This window comes from Lepus europaeus, chromosome 1 (assembly GCF_033115175.1).
Source record: "Lepus europaeus isolate LE1 chromosome 1, mLepTim1.pri, whole genome shotgun sequence".
NCBI classification, from domain to species: domain Eukaryota; kingdom Metazoa; phylum Chordata; class Mammalia; order Lagomorpha; family Leporidae; genus Lepus; species Lepus europaeus.
The window spans coordinates 5,344,841-5,366,058 of record NC_084827.1 but is presented as its reverse complement, the minus strand read 5'-3'; the positions used below and the strand labels follow the sequence as shown (position 1 = coordinate 5,366,058).

Sequence of the window (21,218 nt, the reverse complement as noted above, 5' to 3'; positions counted from 1 at the left end):
TCTCATGTGGGTGCAGGGCCCCAAGAACCTGGGCCATCTTACACTGCTTTCCCAGACCACAGTAGAGAGCTGGATCGGAAGAGGAGCAGCCAGGACTAGAACCGGCGCCCATATGAGATGCCGGCACTTCAGGCCAGGGTGTTAACCCAGTGTGCCACAGTGCCGGCCCCCTAAAAAACTTTTGATTATATTAAGCTATTTTGAAATAATAGCAACATCACATTGATTATAAAATAGGGAAAGAAACAAACAAAACACAGAGATAAGAAATATTAATAAAGAAATATACAGTTGAACTTCATTCCTTCTCACATTTTCACTTTTTGGTGTTCCATTTTACCTCTTTCTATATGGCTATCTGTTGACAGTCATTTTATTGTAGTTTTTTTTTTTTATTCTTCACATTAAAGATATGAATGGTTCATATACCATATTCAAAATAGTACTGTATTTTGATTTTGTAAAGTAACTTTTACATGAGTTTTTATCTCCTAATGTTTTTTCTTACCCATTACCATTTCATTCTTTCACTTTAAAGAACTTCGTATCACATTTCTTATAAGACAGTTCTGGTGGTGATAACTTCTTTCAGGCTTTCTTTTGGAACATCTTTACCTCTGCCTCAAGTCTGATGAAACCTTTGCCAAGGAAGGTGTTCTTGGCTGGCAGTTTCCCCCTTTGGTGCTATGAATTTCTCATCACACTCCCTCCTGGTCTGTAAGGTTTCTATTGAGAAGTCTGCAGCCAGATGAGTTGGGACCCCTGTTATGTATTACGTGGTTATTTTCTTTTGCTTTTGAGAATCCTCTCACCTTTAACCTTGGAAAACTTGTACACACACACACACACATACATATATATGCAGATACACACACACATATATTTGGGGGGTAGACTTCATTGGGTTCAATCTTACTATTAACCACTGACCTTCTGGTTCCTGGATACTTTTATCTTTTTCTAGGTTTTGGAAGTTTTCTGTTATTATCTCTTTTAATATTTTTATCTGCCCCATAGGCATTATCACGTCCTTCTTGAATCCCAATGCCATAGATATATACTCTTTCATTCTGCCCCAAAGTTCTTGGAACCTATCTTCATTCCTCTTGACACTTTTTTCTCTCTTCCAATTGTGCATTTTAAAATAGCCTGTCTATTAGTTCATTGATTCCCTCTTTTGCTTAATCTGCTCTTCTATCAATGCCTTCTGTGGCACTTTCAATTTTGCTTAGTGCACTTTTCACTAGAAGGGTTTTCTCTGAGCCTTTGAAAACTTCTGCTATCTCAGTAATGGGTAGAAGGGTTTTCTCTGAGCCTTTGAACACTTCTGCTATCTCAGTAATGGGTAGCACTGAAGTCAAGGTTACCCCAGTCTGCTGATGGTGTTTTTTCACTGTTTCAGGTGTATAACACTCCTCAAGCTCAGATTTGTTCAAAGTCTACAGTTGTTATGTTGTTCATTATGAATGGGGGAAATGCCTAAAAAAGCGTAGTCTATCCCATAAGCCTATTTCTTGGCTGGGGTAGGCTCAGATTCCTACTCTTGTGCCCATCAATGTCATGGTGCTAGATCACATATGGAGCCCAAAGCGTATTTGAGACCAGTGTAGCTTGGAGTAGAACTGAAACCCACCCTGCTGTGGTCTGCCTGCTGCTGAAGTGGAACAAATACCTGATGTTGCCCCTGCCAGCAACTGTTGATCCTGGCAGGACTATAAGAATGATCAGCTGGAGCCATCGGACTCCACCTGGCACTCAGCTGATGGAGAGGCTGTGTTTGCAGGCACTGGCCTGGAGACAGGAACTGTTAGAATCTGCTCAATGTTGAGTTTTACCAAGTTGGCCCTAAGTCCCCAAACAGTCCTTACTGTCTGTTGCAGTTGTTAAGGTGGTAATAAAGGCAGCCTTTCAACTGGTCAAGCAGGCACCATATGGGTCAAGCCTGGGTGTCAAAGTTACCAGGACCTGTGCAGTCTCGGGGGTACACACCAGGTCTACATGTGGCTAGTGAGAAATGTTAGTGTACTTTTGTAACTGATAGTTCAAGTGAACATAGAACCTTATATAATTAAAAAATACACATTCTTTTCAATCACATGAAGCAAACTGACCAGATTATAAAGCTAGCTTTGATAAATTCAAAGGAATTGGTAACATACATCATCTGACTAAAATATAAATTAGACAATATTTAATACAATATAATAAAATAAACTTCATATGACCAAATGAAAATTAAAATACACATTGCAAAAACTTTTCCTGATTCAAATAAGAGACCACTTAAACCCACTTGGTGAAAAATATTTCTATCAAAAAATCAATGCACAAAAATCAACAGCCTTTGTATACACAGGCAATGCCACGGCTGAGGAAGAACTTCTAAGATCAATCCCATTCACAATAGCTACAAAAACAATCAAATACCTTGGAATAAACTTAACCAAGAACGTTAAAGATCTCTACGATGAAAATTACAAAACCTTAAAGAAATAAGAACATACCAAAAAATGGAAAAATCTTCCATGCTCATGGATTGGAAGAATCAATATCAACAAAATGTCCATTCTCCCAAAAGCAATTTATACATTCAATGAAATACCAATCAAGATACCAAAGACCTTCTTCTCAGATCTGGAATAAATGATGCTGAAATTCATATGGAGACACAGGAGACCTCGAATAGCCAAAGCAATCTTGTAAAACAAAAAGCCGGAGGCAACACAATACCAGATTTCAGGACATACTACAGGGCAGTTGTTATCAAAACAGCATGGTACTGGTACAGAAACAGATGGATAGACCAATGGAACAGAATAGAAACACCAGAAATCAACCCAAACATCTACAGACAACTTATATTTGATCAGGGATCCAAAACCAATCCCTGGAGCAAGGACAGTCTGTTCAATAAATGGTGCTGGGAAAACTGGATTTCCACATGCAGAATCATGAAGCAAGACCCCTACCTTTCACCTTACACAAAAATTCACTCAACATGGATTAAACACTTACATCTATGGCCCGGCACCATCAAATTATTAGAGAACATTGGAGAAACCCTGCAAGATATAGGTACTGGCAAAGACTTCTTGGAAAATACACCAGAAGCACAGGCAGTCAAAGCCAAAATTAACATTTGGGATTGCATCAAATTGAGAAGTTTCTGTACTGCAAAAGAAACAGTAAGGAAAGTGAATTGGCAACTGACAGAATGGGAAAAAATATTTGCAAACTATGCAACAGATAAAGGGTTGATAACCAGAATCTACAAAGAAATCAAGAAACTCCACAACAACAGAACAAACAACCCACTTAAGAGATGGGCCAAGGACCTCAATAGACATTTTTCGAAAGAGGAAATCCAAATGGCCAACAGACACATGAAAAAATGTTTAAGATCACTAGCAATCAGAGAAATGCAAATCAAAACCACAATGAGGTTTCACCTCACCCTGGTTAGAATGGCTCACATTCAGAAATCTTTACCAACAATAGATGCTGGAGAGGATGTGGGGAAAAAGGGACACTAACCCACTGTTGGTGGGAATGCAAACTGGTTAAGCCACTATGGAAGTCTGTCTGGAGATTCCTCAGAAACCTTAATATAACCCTACCATACAACCCAGCCATCCCACTCCTTGGAATTTACCCAAAGGAAATTAAATTGGCAAACAAAAAAGCGTTCTGCACATTAATGTTTATTGCAGCTCAATTTACAATAGTTAAGACCTGGAACCAACCCAAATGCCCATCAACAGCAGACTGGATAAAGAAATTATGGGACATGTATTATATAGAATACTATACAGCAGTCTAAAACAATGAAATCCGGTCATTTGCAACAAGATGGAGGAATCTGGAAAACATTATGCTGAGTGAATTAAACCAGTCCCAAAGGGACAAATATCATATGTTCTCCCTGATCAGTGACAACTAACTGAGCACCAAAAAGGAAACCTGTCAAAGTGAAATGAACACTGAGAAATGGTGACTTGATCAGCCCTTGCCCTGACTGTTGATGAACAACTTAATATGTTATCCCTCTTAGTATTTTTTGTTTGTTTGTTCTACTTAATACTTTTGGTTGAATTCTGTAATCAATACACAGTTATTCTTAAGTGTTCTTAAGTGTTCTTAAGTGTTGAAACTGAAAAGTGATCGCTGTTAAACATAAGAGTGGGAATAAGAGAGGGAAAAGATGTACAATTTGGGACATGTTCAAGCTGACTTGCCCCAAACGGTAGAGTTAGAACCATACCAGGGGATTCCAATTCAATCCCATCAAGGTGGCATGTACCAATGCCATCTCACTAGTCCAAGTGATCAATTTCTGTTCATAATTGGTCATAATGATAGGACTCAGAGTCAAAGGGATCACATAAACAAGAATAGTGTCTGCAAATACTAACCGATAGAATAAAAAAGGGAGAGAATGATCCAACATGGGAAACGGGATACACAGCAGACTCAGAATGGCAGATGTCCTAAATAGCACTCTGGCCTCAGAATCAGCCCTTAAGGCATTTGGATCTGGCTCAAGAGCCCATGAGAGTATTTTAGGCATAGAAAGCCAAGACACTCTGGGGAAAAAAAATGACCTAAATGAAAGATCTCCGCGAGTGAGATCCCAGTGGAAAGAACAGGTCATCAAAGAAGGAGGTAACTTTCTCTGAAGGGAGGAGAGAACTTCCACTTTGACTATGACCCTCTCGGAATAAGATCAAAGTCGGCAAACTCTAAAGGCTTCCATAGCCTTGGCAGCTCATGACAAGAGCCTAGGGTGATTACTGACGCCATAAACAAGAGTGTCAAATTGTTAAGTCAACAACAGGAATCACTGTGCACTTACTCCTCATGTAGGATCTCTGTCCTTAATGTGCTGTACATTGTGATTTAATGCTATAACTAGTACTCAAACAGTATTTTTCACTTTGTGTTTCTATGTGGGTGCAAACTGTTGAAATCTTTACTTAATATATACTAAACTGATCTTCTGTATATAAAGAGAATTGAAAATGAATCTTGATGTGAATGGAAGGGGAGAGGGAGTGGAAAAGGGGAGGGTTGCGGGTGGGAGGGAAGTTATGGGGGGGAAGCCATTGTAATCCTTAAGCTGTACTTTGGAAATTTATATTCATTAAATAAAAGTTAAAAAAAATTGTAAGACACAGATAAAAATTGATAGAAAATTCTAGCTTTAATTCTTATGTAATAAGTAAAGTTCATAGTTAATAAGCCATGTGTTTAAGAACTTAGAAACTAAATGTAAAAGTACAGAGAAATCAGGAAGAATTAATAAAACGAGAAAAAGACAGAGCTTTGTGTGTGTGTTGGTGTGTGTGTGTGAGGTAAGCAGGTAGGGAGGGAGACAGGAAGATAACAAAGCAGACTAAGTTCTGACAAAATTAATTAAAAAGAAATATAGAATATGCAATAGATAATGGAAAGATTTAAAACAGATGAGAGGCTAGTATAAGCACTTTTATTATGTTAATTTTGAATACATTTTTTTCATATATCTATTCTTTTATATACAATCTGCATATGAAATGGTTAAATATCTTGGAAAATACAACTTACCAAACTGGCCTCATAATAAAACTTAAATAATCCCATAGTCATTAAAGAAATTAAATTCATAATTTTAAAACCTTTTGATAAGCAGGTAATTTGAAGAAATATTCAATTACCAAGTAATTCAAAACTTGCACTAATTCTTCCAGAGAACAGCAACAGAAAGAATACTATTCATATTTTATGTTGACACCAACAGCAGATATAAATATACAAGAAAGGGTAATTGCAGGCCAATCTCAACTCACACAGATAGAAGCAAATATCTAATGTTTACATTTATATTCATATCTATGTGTTAAACTTATTACATATTTACCAGAGATTCATTCAAAGAATACAGAATTTCCTTAATATTTGAAATTAAATACTATGCTTTACCACATTAATATACTTAATAAAAATTTTATGTGGTACTATCAATAGCTAAGGAAGAAGCATTTTATAAAATATCCACTCATAATAAAATGCTTACCAAAAGAAAAGTTGTTCTTCCTTATTATGAAGAAGATATTTACAAAATAGTTATACCAAAGGTCATATTTAAAATTGATATAGTGAAACCTTTTTCTCCATTATCTTGAAACCAAAACAAGATGCCCTTGTTAACTTTGTTTCAACATTGTACTGGAGGTCTTAGTCAATTCATTAAGACAGGAAAAATAAATGAAAGGTATAAAAATTGGAAAGGAGAAAAAACTGTCATCACTTTCAGGTGATATGATTGACTATGTATCAACTATAATATAATATACAGGTAAATTAGAATTAACAATAATTGTATCAAGTTTGATTAAAAGATAATCAATGTGTAAAAGGAAACTGGATTTTTATATGCCAGAGACAGTAAGTTACAAAATATCTTTTTTCAAAGAAAACACTTACAATGATAGTAAAAATATAATGTACTTGTAAATCTAACAACAATTATCGTAAGGAAAACAATGAAAAACAATGCAAAACATCCAAGAGGAGCTAAATAAATAGCATCACATAGCAGGCTCATGGATGGAAAGACTCAATGTCCTGAAGATGTCATTTCTTCCCAGACTGAACAAGGGCTATGGTTTGAATGTGTTGCTCAAGAAGCATATATTGGAAACTTAATCCCCACTACAACAATGCTGAGAAGAGGAAGCTGCTGAAGGTGATTAAGTCATGACTGCAGAGGGAACAGATTAATGACATCATAGCAGGGGTGAGCTTGTTCCAGAAGGGAGTTTGTCCACCTTTTACTCTATTTTGCCCTCTCCTTGCCCCTCTGCCATGGAATGATGAGGCAAGAAAGCTCTGCCCAGATGGCTGGTCCCTGGATTTTGGTTGTCTTATCCTCAGAACTGAGTCAAAAAATGCCCATTCATCATAAATTACTTGGTCTCGGGTGTTCTGTTACAGCAGCACAAAACTAACAGGACACAGTTCATGCAATGTCAATTAAAATCTCAAGAGATTTGTTTGCTTAGTTTTTGTTTCAAAGAACTTGTTAAGTTTACTTGCTATTTATATGGAAAGTCAAAGGCACAAGAATAGTTAAAACAAACTGAACAAGTATAAATAGGTGGGAAAATTTTTCCTATCGCATTTCAATATTTATGTCACAACTTTAGTAGTTAAACGTTATGTGGTATTGGTAAGAGTTATGCAAAAAGATAAGGAGAATAGTGAGTATAAAACTAATTCCTGTATATTTTGAAAACTTGACTCCTACAGATCTCTGGTGATGGGAAAATAGATTATCCATGTGAGATTAACAACGTAACATTAATTTCTAGGTGGAATAAGAAAAGTTGTTGGAGAGGAAGCAAGATAGTAACCGACTAAGACACTCCAGAGACTACATCCCCACAGAGAAACCAATTTAAGTTGTTTACACATCAAGTCACCTTTATAGAAGGTGCCTACAGAAACCAGATGAGAGACCACAATATTGCATTACTGATTTTGAATGCACTTTTTATATGATTATTGAAGACATATTTAAACCTTCAACTATGTGGATTGTCTTACTTTCTTTATTACTGACTATTTAGCTTGATGAATTTTGAAGTTATGTTATTAAGTATACATATTTAGGACTACCATATTGCTTTATTGGATTGGTCCTTTTATTTTTATTTTATTTTTAATATATATTTGTTTATTTGAAAGGTAGCATTACAGAGAGGCAGTGTCAGGGTGAGGGGGAAGAGAGGTATCTTCCATCCACTGGTTCACTCCCCAAATGGCCGCAATGGCTAGAGCTGGGCTAATCTGAAGCCAGGAGCCAAGAGCTTCTTCCATGTCTCCCACAGGGGTACAAGGCCCCAAAGACTTGGAGCATCTTCTGCTGCTTTCCTAGGCGCATTTGCAGGGAGCTGGATCAGAAGTGGAGCAGCTGGGAGTTGAACTAGACCCTATATAAGATGCTGGCACTGCAGGTGGCAGTTTTACCTGTTACTCTACAGTGCCAGCCCCAAATTGGCCCTTTTAGCCTCATGAAAAGTCTCTTTTATCTCTGTCAAGTAACACTGTTGCAGTGATATTTACTTTCCTTGTTAGAAACACAATCACACCAGTTTTTTTTTTGTTAGTGCTTGTGTATCTTTTCCATCCTTTTACCTTCAATGTCTAGGTACTTATATTTAAAGTATTTCTCTTTTAAACAAATGTTTTCTTCTAATTGGTTTTAAAATCTATTTTTACATAATAAACTATTGGTATAATTGGTGCCTTAGTTCAGGCCATTATCACAAAATGCCATTCGACTTGATAGCTTAAACTGTGAATATTTATTTCCTATAGTTCTGTATGCTGGGAAGTCCAAAGTAAAGATGCTGGCATGTGCAGTGCCTGGTGTGGGCCAGATTTCTGGCATGGAGGACATAAGTATGCAGTCTCTAACAGTTAGGTTTAACTCTACAAATTTACACAGTGATTTCCTTGTTCCATCTGTTTTTGTTCTTTTATTTATTTTGCTTTTGACACACACATTTTATATTATTTTTCTTTTATTCTGTTGTTATAAAATTATCATTGTAACATTACTATATATAGTATAATTTGCCTATCAATCATTGCAATCTACCTTAAATTAGTACTTTCACCTATTTTCAAGTGTGCAAGACTTTAACAGTTTATCTCCATTAACCCCATTCATGCAATTGTGCTACCATAGTATATTTTATATTTTCACTGCTATATACCACAAGACATTATATTGTCTGATTTAAATAATGGATATGTATTTGTGTTTGCCCATAGTATTTTGCTCCTGTCTGGAACAGTTTTTCTTAAACCTGAAGAATTCCTTATCCCTTAGAATTTTTAATCTGTACTCAGCTTTAATGATTATAAAACTCTTTTATTTTGCCCTTATTTTTCAGTAATATTTTGCCATGCATAAAATTTTGGGTTGGCAAATTTTATTTTTTTAACAATTCCATTGTGTTCTTGTTTTCATAATTACTTCTGAAATATCTGCTGTACCTTATTCCTTTGAGTAGAAAATGCCTTTTTTCCTGTGTGCTTTTCAAATTTTCTCTATGAATTTGTTTTTCAGCAGTTTGATTATGATGTTCCCAATTTTCTTTGTATTTATTTGTAATATTATTTGTATTTTTTGTATTATGGGTATTATTTGTATTTGTAATATATTTCGTATTTATATTTATAATATTTATAATAATACGTATTTATATTTGTAATATAAAACTATTTATAGTATTATTTGTAATTTTCTTTGTATTTATTTTGCTTGAAGAAAGTAGATTTTCTTCAATTTGTAGGTGATTTGTTTGTCTTCCTTAGGTAATTTTCAGACACAAATAATTAAAATATTGCTTCCATTCCATTTGCTCTCTTCTGTAACTCGGATTTCAAATATGTTTTAACTTTTCTCCAGGTCTCATGATTCAATTATACTCTTTCCATACCTTTTCATCCTTTTATATATCATTCTTTCTTCTCTCATGTTATTTTGGGTGCTTTCTACTGACTTTTGCTATGGTGCATCGATTTTCTGGTCTTTGGTTTCTAATATGCTATTAAATCTACCCATTAAATTACTGATTTCATTTTTTTCTGAAATTTAAATTTTTCTCTATTATGACTTTTAGCTCCATGCTGAAATTCTCCAGCCTTTCATGTAAAATTTTTAACATATATAATCAGAGGTGATTTAAGTTCTTTGTCTAAGATCTCAAACATATGAACCACTGATGAGCTTGTTTCCGTTATTTTTTGTTTCTCTTGAGTTCCAAGCAATTTATCCTTCTTTTTAGCCTTCCTTTTAATTTTTGCTTGGATACAAGATATTATGGTTGAAAATTATAAATGTTCTGATTGATATTAATGTTTATTAAGAGGAGTTGTTAGTGGAGTGGGCAGATAAAGTTCCAGGAAATTACTTTCCCACTATGGAAGGCTTTGTTAGGACTGGTCCATTTTAGATTTACCCTTTCTCCAAAAATTTAGTCTTTACTTTTGAGGCATAGTTATTTTATATATGCCATGAGTTTTTTTAACGTGTCAATTTAAATCATAGTGTGACTATTTGTTGAGACTTGAACCACATGACTTTATTCCCAGATCAGTAGAGGCACTGAAATGACTATTAAGTTGTTTACCCTTGTAGCCACTTTTTTTTTTTTTTTTTGGACAGGCAGAGTGGATAGTGTGAGAGAGAGACAGAGAGAAAGGTTTTCCTTTTTGCCATTGGTTCACCCTCCAATGGCCGCTGCGGCTGGCACATCTCGCTGATCTGAAGCCAGGAGCCAGGTGCCTCTCCTGGTCTCCCATGCGGGTGCAGGGCCCAAGGACTTGGGCCATCCTCCACTGTCTTCCCGGGCCATAGCAGAGAGCTGGCCTGGAAGAGGGGCAACTGGGATAGAATCTGGCACCCCAACCGGGACTAGAACCCGGTGTGCCGGCGCTGCAAGGCGGAGGATTAGCCTGTTAAGCCATGGCGCTGGCCTGTAGCCACTATTTTCTGCAAGTATCATGGAGTCTCTCTTGTGTATGCATAGATTAAACATCATTTAGTCACTTAAGTGGAATCTGTAGTATTCTATTCATTTTTAAAAGATTTAAAAGATCTATATATCTATCTATCTGTTAATAGCAGGCAGAGTGGTAGAGAGACAAAGAGAGCTCTTTCATCTGCTGGTTCAGTCCCTGAATGGCTGCAATAGCCAGGACTGGGTCAGACTGAAACCAAGAGCCTGAAACTTCATTCAGGTCTCCCACATGGGTGGCAGGCACTTGAGTATGTGAGACAACATTCACTGCTTCCCAGATGCATTGGCAGGGAGCTAGATCAGAAGTGGAGTAGCAGGGACTTGAACCAGTGCTCTGATATGGGATGTGAGCACACCAAACAGCAACCTAACCTGTTGCACCACAAGGCCCAGCCCTGTACATAGATTTTTTTTTGATTCCCTTCCGTGAAGTTTCTTCTTTTCTGAAACTGCTCTTTGAGTTTCAGTTGATAAGATCACTTACTTTCCTCTTTAGATACATGCTTTAGTATTTCCCTTAATGCAAGGGTTTTGATAATAAATTGTCAGTATTTGTTATTTTGAAATCTATTTTAAAGTATATTTATAGAATATAGATTGGCAGATATAGAATTATAGGTTGATTATTCTATCACCATTTTTGAAAATATTATTTTACTGTGTTTTTTTCCTACTGAGAAGACAATGGAGAGCTTAATCATCAGTCATTTATAAATGATCTGTTCTTTCTCTCCCCCTCAGACTACTTTTAATTTCCCTTTTTCCCTTAAATGCCCTTTGATCCTGAATTCGCTATGATATATCCACATGAGTATTTCTTATTTTCTTAATTTGAAAGTTGGCAAAACAAGAGAGAACAATAGACATACAGACTGACAGCTATCTCCCATCAAGTGTTTCACTCCCCAATTGTATGCTACAACCAGAACTGGACTAGGACAAAGTCCAGAGCTCTGACTTAGTCCAGGTCTCCCATGTGGGTGGCATGGGCCCACGTACTTGACCTGTCACCTGCTGCCTCCTGGGTACATATCAGCAGGAAACTGGAATCAGAAGCAGAGTCAGAACTCCAACCCATGCACTCCAGTATGGAATGTGGGCATCCCGAGCAGTATCTTAATCTCTATTCCAAACATCTTCTCAAGTATTTCTTTTTATTTTATTTTTAACATTTATTTATTTGAAAGGCAGAGTTAGAGAGAGAGAGAAAGAGACCTTTCAACTACTGGTTCACTCCCCAAAATGGCTGGGACTGAGCCAGGCCAAAGCCAGGAACCTAGAATTCCATCCGGGTCTCCCATACTGGTGGCAGGAGCCTAAGTGCTTGAGGTATCTTCCATTGCTTTCCCAGGAACCTTAGTATGGAGCTGGATCAGAAGCAGAGCAGGCAGTACTCTAATCAGCACTCATATGGGATGCCGACATCACAAGCAGTGGCACTCCAAGTATTTCTTTTTATCTATCTTACTTGGATTTGTTAGTTTCCTGGATCTAAGGAAAGAACTCTGGGAAAATCATAGTAATAATTGTTCCCAATAATAAACTCTTCTACAATGTTTCCATTATATCAATTTGGAGGTCAGATCACATATACGTTGCTTCTTCTTTCTGTATCTTTCATGACTTCTATCCCTTTCACATTTTCCATTTTGAGACTGAATATGAATAATTTCTTCTACTCTAGAGATTGTTTCTTCAACTATGTTTAGTGTTCTAGTTAATTTCCTCAATAAATTTTTATTTGCATCCTTCTCTTTTGACTATTGTAATTTTTCATTTTAAATTCCATTTGATTCTTTTAAAATTATACTTAATTTCTGTTTAGGTTTCCATGTTTCCTTTTTATTTTTCAGTGTATTAAGCGTATTATTTTGTGTTCCATGCCTAGTGATTCTAGTATCTAAATTCTGCCTCCCTCTGGTATCTTTTGCCTATGTAGGTTCTCTTTCATCATGTTCTGTTTCCCTGAGTGTTGTACAATTTTTAAAATTATATTTATGAGCTAATTCTTTTGTGTTGGAATTTTTATTTTCTGTAGAAATTCTTTGTAGATGCATTGAATGTAAATGTTTCTGTCTTTGCTTCAGTTATTCAAAACACTACCTAACCAGGACCACTTCCTGTTAAATCATTTGCTTAGGGTTTTTCAATCCACAGAAGTGAATGAATTCAGATTAAAAATCTCTTTGAGGAACTGCTTTGTGGTTACTTATTCTTAGAGATCTACCCCCATTAGCCTTTCATCAAGGTTAAGACAGTTGCATTGATTTCTACTATGTCATGCAATTTATTTTTTTTTAAGTTTTATTTAATGAACATAAATTTCCAAAGCACAGCTTATGGATTACAATAGCTTCCCACCCCCATAACTTCCCTCGCACCCACAACACTCCCCTCTCTCACCCCCTCTCCTCTTCCATTCACATCAAGATTAATTTTCAATCATCTTTATATACAGAAGATCAATTTAGCATATTTTAAGTAAAGATTTCAACAGTTTGCACCCACACAGAAACATAAAGTGTAAAATACTATTTGAGTACTAGTTATAGCATTAATTAAACACCTAAGAATAATTGTGTATTAATTACAGAGTTCAACCAATAGTTTTAAGTAGAACATAAAAAACACTAAAAGGGTAATGTATTAAGTTCTTTTTTTTTCTTGTTTTTTGTTTTTTATATAGTTATTATTTTTTATTTAATAAAAGTGAATTTACAAAGCGCAACTTTTGTATTGTTGTGGCTTCCCCCCTGCCAACCTCCCTCCCTCCCGTGACCCTCCCCTCTCCCACTCCCTCTCCCATCCCACCCTTCATCGAGTTTCATTTTCAATTACCTTCATATACTGAAGATCAGCTTAGTATATACTGAGCAAGGATTTCAACAGGCTGCACTCACACAACCACACAAGGTATAGGGTATTGTTCGACTAGTAGTGTTTTTAAGTTTCATAGTAAAACACATTAAGGACAGAGATTCTACGTGGGGAGCATGTACCCAGTGACTCCCGTTGTTGATTTAACAATTGGCACTCTTATTTATGATGTGAGCAGCCACCCGAGACTCTTGCTATGAGCTGTCTAGGCTATGGAAGCCCCTTGAGTTCACCGACTCTGAACTTGTTTAGTCAAGGCCGTATCACAGTGGAGGTTCCTTCCTCCCTTCAGAGAAAGGCACCTCTCTCCTTGATGGCCTGTTCCTTCTGCTCGGGTCTTGTTCGCCAGGGTCTTTCATTTAGATTGTTTTTTGCCATCGTGTCATGGCTTTCCATGCCTGTGAGACTCTCATGGACCTTTTAGCCAGATCCGAATGTCCCAAGGGTTGATTCTGAGGCAGGAGTGTTGTTTTGGGCGTTTGCCATTCTATGAGTCTGCTGTGTGTCCTGCTTCCCCTGCAGGATCATTCTCTCCCTTTTAATTCTATCCTTCATTATTTGCTTACACTGGTTTTATTTGTGAAATCTCTTCGACACATACCCTATCTTTTTGATCGGTTGTGTGTTTATACTTAGCACTTTACCAAGTGTGCTGGCATTGGTACCTGCCTCCTTGGTAAGACTGAGTTGAAATCCCCTGGCACATTTCTAGTTCCACCATTGGAGGTAAGTCCGAGTGAGCATGTGCCAACCTATATATCTCCTCCCTCTCTTATTCCCACTCCTATGTTTAACAGAGATCACTTTTCTGTTAATTTTAAACGCCTAAGAATGATTGTGCATTGATTACAGAGTTCAACCAGTGGTCTTATGTAGAACAAACAGAGCAACAACAACAACAAAAATACTAAAAGGAATAAATACATTTTCCATGTAGAAGCACCCCTTTGGTGTCAGCTTTGTATAGGGATGTCCTTTACATTATATACTTTGTGTGAGCCTGGTTTTAATATCCTAGACTTGAAATTTCACAGAGTCATAAATTCTCTAAGATTTTGCAAAAACATCGTGTGAAAGCCAGGTTTGTGGTTGGCTCCTTCTATATTCCCTCACTTTGGTTTGGTTTTGGCTTTACAGAGTCCTTACTTTCATATCAACATATCAATGCATATTATATTAATATATATATGATATATATAGTATTTTTAAGAGATTTATTTATTTATTTGAAAGGCAGAGCTACAGAGAGAGAGGGAGAGAAAGAGATATCTTCCATCCATTGGTTCACTTGCTGAATACCCACAATGGCCAGTGTGGGGCCAAGCTGAAGCCAAGAGCCAGGAGCTTCTTCCAGGTCTCCCATGGGGGTGGCAGGGACCCGAGTATGTCAGTCATCCTCCCCTGCTTTCCCAGATGCATTTAGTAGGGAGCTGGGTCAAAATTGAGCAGCTGGGACATGAACTTGTACCCCTATGTGATGCTGGTGTCATGGGCAGAAGCTTAACTGCTGTGCCACAAGGCTGACCCCTATATATAGCATCGATAATATGTAGAATATCAATAGTTTGATTCAGAGTATCTTTTCAACTACATTTCTAGAAATCAAATACTTTCTTAAATATAATCAAATACTTTCTTAAAGTATAATGTTTGTAGGTGTGCTTGTAAATCATAAATGTGCAGTTCAGTCAACTTTCACAAACAGAACAAATCGTTGGACCAGTGCTTAAATCCATTAAGAGAACATTACCAATAGAACCATTATCAAAAATTCCCCCCATGCTTGTTTCCAGTCACTACTTTGCCCAGACGCAAACATTATTCTGAGTTTTAATATGAAAGTTGGTTTAATTGTTTTGTATTTTTGTGAACATAATCGTCCAACACCTAAGCTTTTTGTTTCTGGCTTCTTTCATCCTACAGTCTGTTGATGAGATTCAGCCATATTGGGTATAATATAAATCATTCTGATTACTGTACAGTATTTCACTGTGAATTTGTTTAAACATTCTGCTGTCATGGTACCCTACTAATAGAGACCAGGGTGGAACTAGGGTTGACAAAGCAGGGAGGATAGGACTTGAGTGGCTTCCAGTCTTAGATTACAGTAGATGGTGCTGCTCTGAAGTTTCTAGTACATGGTTTTTGTTGAACGTCTATGCATTTCTATTGGGTATATACTTAAGAGTGGTATGACATTGATAGTCCTAATTCTAGAATGATACTAGAAACATTTTTAAAACACAAGGTTCCAAAGAAAATGATTACTGGTCAATCTCCCCACGTCATGAGGTAGCCAACTATGTACTTTCTGTTCTGTGCTTAGATAAACATAAAACTACATGGTCATAGTTTTGCTCTGAAAAAGTAGGATCATAAGATTTTCACTGAGCATGCATATTAAGAGCATTCTTTGAAGCATGGGTTGAGCTCATCCTTTTCAAGAACTATATCCTATTTTGTAATGGAGATTTTTTTAATAAACTGTTCACTCACTGACAGAACTTAATATCTCAAAAATTTTTTCAGTGTTCTTAGGATTTCATGGTGGACTACATTTCTCAGGGATATTCAAGACATTAGAAGGAAAAAGAAACTCAAGGGAAAGTAGAAATAAGAAAGGATATATGACTTAAAACTGAGCTAGTAAAATAGAGTTTGAGAAAGAGAAAGTAGAACCAGCTCAGACATCGAGAAAGGCGCTGGGAGACACAGAATGAAAACCAAAGACTTAGGGAACAAACTAAAAGAAGAGGGAGAAGAGAAAACTCACAGCACAGGAAATTGATAATTTGATCTGTATTTTACATCAGGCTGCTGCTATCTGGGGAATGATCCTAGGGACTTCATTTCTTACCTCTGTCCACCCGTGAACATTAGAGAGCACTTGTTTATGACTGAAGTGGGTAACTGAATATGAATAAAACACAGCTCTTGACCTCTAGTTTGTGGAGTTTCCTGAAACCCTTAAATTATACAGGATGTCATACTCTGCCCCTTTCCCATTGAATCCTCCTTCCTTGGATTGGGCCCATGGCCAATGTGCTTAAGATGCCCCTTGGGGCTGGCGCCGCAGCTCAACAGGCTAATCCTCCGCCTGCGGTGCTGGCACACCGGGTTCTAGTCCCGATCGGGGCACCAGATCCTGTCCTAGTTGCCCCTCTTCCAGGCCAGCTCTCTGCTGTGGCCTGGGAAGGCAGTGGAGGATGGCCCAAGTGCTTGGGCCCTGCACCCCATGGGAGACCAGGAGAAGCACCTGGCTCCTGCCTTTGGATCAGTGCGGTGCACTGGCCATTGTAGGGTGAACCAACAGCAAAGGAAGACCTTTCTCTCTGTCTCTCTCTCTCACTGTCCACTCTGCCTGTCAAAAAAAAAAAAAAAAACAAACAATGCCCCTCGGGGCACCTGCATCCCATAAGGGACCACCTGGTTGAGTCCTGGCTCCTATTCTGATCAAGCTTCCTGCTGATGGGCATCTTGGGAGGGCAGCAGATGATGGCCCAAGCAGTTTGGGGAGTGAACCAGTGGGTGGAGGATCTCTGTCTCTCTGCCTTTCAAATAAAATGATAATAAACAGACAGATAAATAAACAGGGGCTAGGGCAGTAAGGGGTTAGCGGCTGCTTCTGAGATTTTACAGTTGAGCTCATCAACCTTGACAAGATTCAGGGTAGGATCTGGTCAGGCACAAAGCCAGGCCCTAGCTTCAAAATAAAAGTGTTGTATCCTACTCTTGATTAAAATGATGCAGTACTGGGAGCAAAGTTCTAGAAATCTCCATGCAATGTTCTCAGAAATCATATTTATAGAGAAGTTCCTACCAGCTAATTTAGCAAGGATACTTTATCTAGTTTTTTTAGCTCACTTATTTGTATTAAGAAACACCAGGTGTAACTACTGAAACATCAGTAAAGTATATGAAGGAAACATACTTCGTTGTAATGCACTTACAAATAATATTCATATGAATACTTGTAAGTAACCCATTTCTTGTCTGCAGGAGCTGATTCTAACAGTTTGGTGTACAGCTTCCATTTCTGTGTTTATATAAATATATAAAACATTTTTAAATTTTTTTCCTAAAAATTCTCTTTTATTCCAATATTAAATCTATATGTAACAAAAAAAAAAAAACACTCTCTCATTAATAAATAGTCTGATCGACTTAACTTTTGAACAGACAGTCCAGTGCACTCCCAGGGAGGGCTCCTGCGCCTCCAGCCTTGGTTTGAGGCCACACTTGGGGGAGGACCTGACACAAAGCAGAGCCTCAGCGGTCCGGGGTGGCCTGCCAGCCTCCGCCCTACGCCACGGCGGCCAATCAGCGTCCGGGGGCGGCCCCCAGCTCGCTCCTTCTGCAGTGCACCCCACCTCCCTCGCTCCCTCCCACCGCCGGTTTTCAAGCCCCCAGGCCGCTGCTGATCTGCTGGTCGCGCCTCTGCGGAGGACACCCTTCCCCCTCCGGAGGAGCTGGGGTGGAGACTGCTGGAGCAGCGGTGAGTCTCGACCAGAGATGTTTTCCGGTTCCCGGACAGGCCCTAGCGCACTGACCGAGCGAGGGGTGGCTCCGGGCGCGGGTCCCCTGCGGCCCGGGTGGGAGAGGACGCACCGTTCGAGGTCCCGGGGGAGCTACGCGAGGGCTCGGATCTGGGGCCCGAGGCCACTCAGGCGCCTGGAGGCAGGCGTCTTTCGCAGAGGGCTCCCTGCGCCCCTCGGTCTCTATCTGCAGCCGCCTCCCCCGGCCACCCTGGATCTTCCTACGTGCTACTTTCTCCGCAAACCCCACCATCGAGTGTGTAATGCGTCTGCCCCTTCCAGCATTTTCCATCACGGAACACAGATCAATCAAATGCTAACATTTGCTCTTGGCTGTTGCTTCAGCGCCCACCCCCGCTTCCTCCCCTTCCCTCTCCCTCTCTCCGACTCCTAAGAAATAAAACAGTTCACACCCCGTTCCACACCCAGTCTCCTGTCCTCATCCTTAGACGTAAGTTAGCTTGCATCCTTCCCACCTCTATTTCATCCTTTATTGTTGGTTTTCATATAAGCAACGCATGCTTTTTTGTTCCGAATTTAAACTTTTTCATGAAATGCAGCGTTACAGGGTTTTAATTTGCACTACTGTTAGCCCTGACACAGGCTTAGTGGGCAGGTCAGCCACCCACCTCCTTGAGCTGATGAACTTGAACCCAGGAGAAGATAAAGATGTGCTCACTGGCTGCCAGGCATCTTTCACCAGGCCGGGATCCTGAATTCCGGTCTCTCCACTGCTGTTCCTGCCATTTCCTGTACTCAAACCCTGCCTCTGACCTTACCCACCCACATTGCCCTGCCGGTTGCCATTAATGTAACTCAATTTGGAAAAAGGGTGTCTAAGGGAGATGGGACTGGATTTGGACCAAAGCCCCAGTCAGTAACGAAAGATATGCCTTTTCCTGAAACATGAAATATGGAATCCTAGGATGACTTGAATAGTCATTTTAATTAACAAACACTCACACCTTTAACTGTATGCCAAGCAGTTGATCTGAGAACTTTATGAGTGTGAACTCATCTAACTTAAGCATTACAATAAGTCTGGAATAAAGGTATTCTTTTTATCATCTGCTTATTTCGGATAGTAACACTGAGGCACAGTGGAACAAGGTAACTGGCACAGAGTCACAGAGCAGGTGAAGTGTGGCACAGAGATTTTGAGTCGCATCCACCAGGCTACAGCCCAGCTATGCCCCTATGTGTCACAGTCATGGGGGAAAAGTCAACACGCAGTCGGGACAGGGAATTCATAGTGGAAGGAGACAGTGATTATCAGAAGGGAAAGAGATGGGATTTGAGCTGTAAACTTAAGAACACATGGAACTACGTATTGTCTGAAACGTGATCTCCAACATAACACAGTAACAATGCAAACAAGGACGGTTTATAGAGTTGTCTGGTTCCGGTCTTCAAGTTAAGCAGGATTACCAGGTAGAGATGTGCCCGTCCCTTCTCCCACCGTTACAAATACACAAACGGAATTGTTGTTTCTTACACAGACGAAAGCATATCCAGCAGTATCTGCAATTTGTGCTTTTCAGTTGGAAATATATCAAGGCACCTTTCCTACCTAAATAAGGATTTATATGCTCTTCCTGCGAAGTACTTCCCATAACTTGTTCAGATTGTCCCTTGCTGATACGTGGGTTTGTGTATGAACCGGCCGTCCAAACTGCCAGGCTGGGACCACCCGGCGTCCTAAACCTCTCGGTGCATAGTGGCCAGGACCCTGGACACAAAGAAGCGCTGTCCCCTGCCAAGCGCCGCCCCCTCGGGCCCCAGCTCCAGCCGGGGAGGAAGTGGGGAGGAGGAGACTCCTAGGGAGCCCCTCCCCTCCCTGGCTCGGGTCCCTCCCGACTGCCCGCTCTCGGCAGCTGGCTCGGTGTCCAGGTCGCTGCTCTGCGCAGAAGCCCCTTCCCGGCCGGACCTTGCGCCGCGCTGAGCGCCGGGCCCTGCCCAGTCAGCCCCAGCCACCGGGGTGAAAATTGCAGGGTGAGCTGACGAGAGGCCGCGGGAGGGGCGGGGCGGCCCGGGGGCCGCCGCAGGCGGGGCTGGAGGGCGAGGGGCGCGCCGGGGGCGCCGGCCGGTCTGCGGGGGCGCGCGGCCGGCCTGGGTGTGCCCGAGCGAGCCTGGGGCAGAGACCCCCGCGCTTTGTGTCGGCGCTCCAGTGGGTGCTTTCTCTGCTGCGGGCTCGGCATCCCGGTGCGGCCGGGGTTCAGACATCGAGGTGTGCGTGCTTCCGCTTCGTGCGGTCGGGTGCCAGCCGGCATGAGCCCTCCGCTGCCTTCCCGGAGGGGATGTCGCAGCTCAGGGCTCGGGCCGGGCTGGCTCAGGGTCGCACAGGTGGCTGGCCACAGAGCATCACTACTGCCCTTTGATCTTTGCAAACACAGGCTCCGGGTTCTGAGGTCCCCGCCCGCCCACTTGAACTGTCCCCAGGAGACCGGTGGTGCTGCCCCACCTCACGCACTGACCTCAGAGCCAGCGATCTTCCCTGCCAGCCCGCGTCGCGCTTCTCGGCGCTGCTGGGTTCGGATCCCACCCTTCCGTCCCACTCCTCTCATGACGTCACCGACGTGCTCTCTGCGGGCTGGCCGTGGGCCTGGGGAGCGAAGGAAATTTCGCAGCCCCTGGGAGTGTACGACGACATGTCTCATACCCTGACCATTTGATGGAACCCCCTCTGGGGCAAGCAGACGGACAGCTAGGAGGAGGCAGCAACTGGACTTAAAACATGCAGCTCTTCTCACTCCAGGCCTAAGACAAGCATGAGTGAGAGAGACAGAGAGTCCCAGGGAAACTCACTGTGGTGAAATTGCAAGAGGGAACAAACTTTGACTTTCAAACCTGCTTACTCCCATGGGATGGGGAGGGTTGGCTGGCAGGGGCCGGGAGAGGGGCTTCATGCTGGGAAAGATCTGTTACTTTAAGGTAACTGGTAGGTGTATGGGAATCCATGTGATTTTAAGAATTATTTTATATTTCACCATCCATATCATTCCATGTGCTTTACATATTCTTTTGTATGTTTGAAAATTAAACCATTTTAAGTGAAAACTAAAAAAAGCCTAATCTAGGAATGTCTGACAGATGCAAAAGCAGGGTTTGAACCAGCCCCAATTCTGGCTTAGAAGTTGATGGACAATGGAACAAATATTGGATGCATAAGAGAACAGACAGCAAAGGGGGCTCAAGGAAGAGTTCAGCGTGCAGAGAAGACTGTGCCGGTGGATGT

General features: G+C 40.4%; 1 protein-coding gene across 5 annotated transcripts in view; it reads left to right on the top strand.

The window, feature by feature from the left end:
- LOC133758523 (TRPM8 channel-associated factor 1) overlaps window positions 1-21,218 on the top strand; it is a 52,743-nt gene that overhangs the window by 5,956 nt on the left and 25,569 nt on the right. Inside the window, exon 1 of one of the 5 annotated variants that reach the window (XM_062189860.1) lies at window positions 17,818-17,943. The exons of 3 other annotated variants lie outside the window; for them this stretch is intronic. The gene's annotated coding sequence lies outside the window, so the exon portion shown is untranslated. Of the gene's footprint in view, window positions 1-17,817; window positions 17,944-19,842; window positions 19,976-21,218 lie in introns of those variants that run through there. One more of the 5 variants, XM_062189804.1, reaches the window with a different exon arrangement.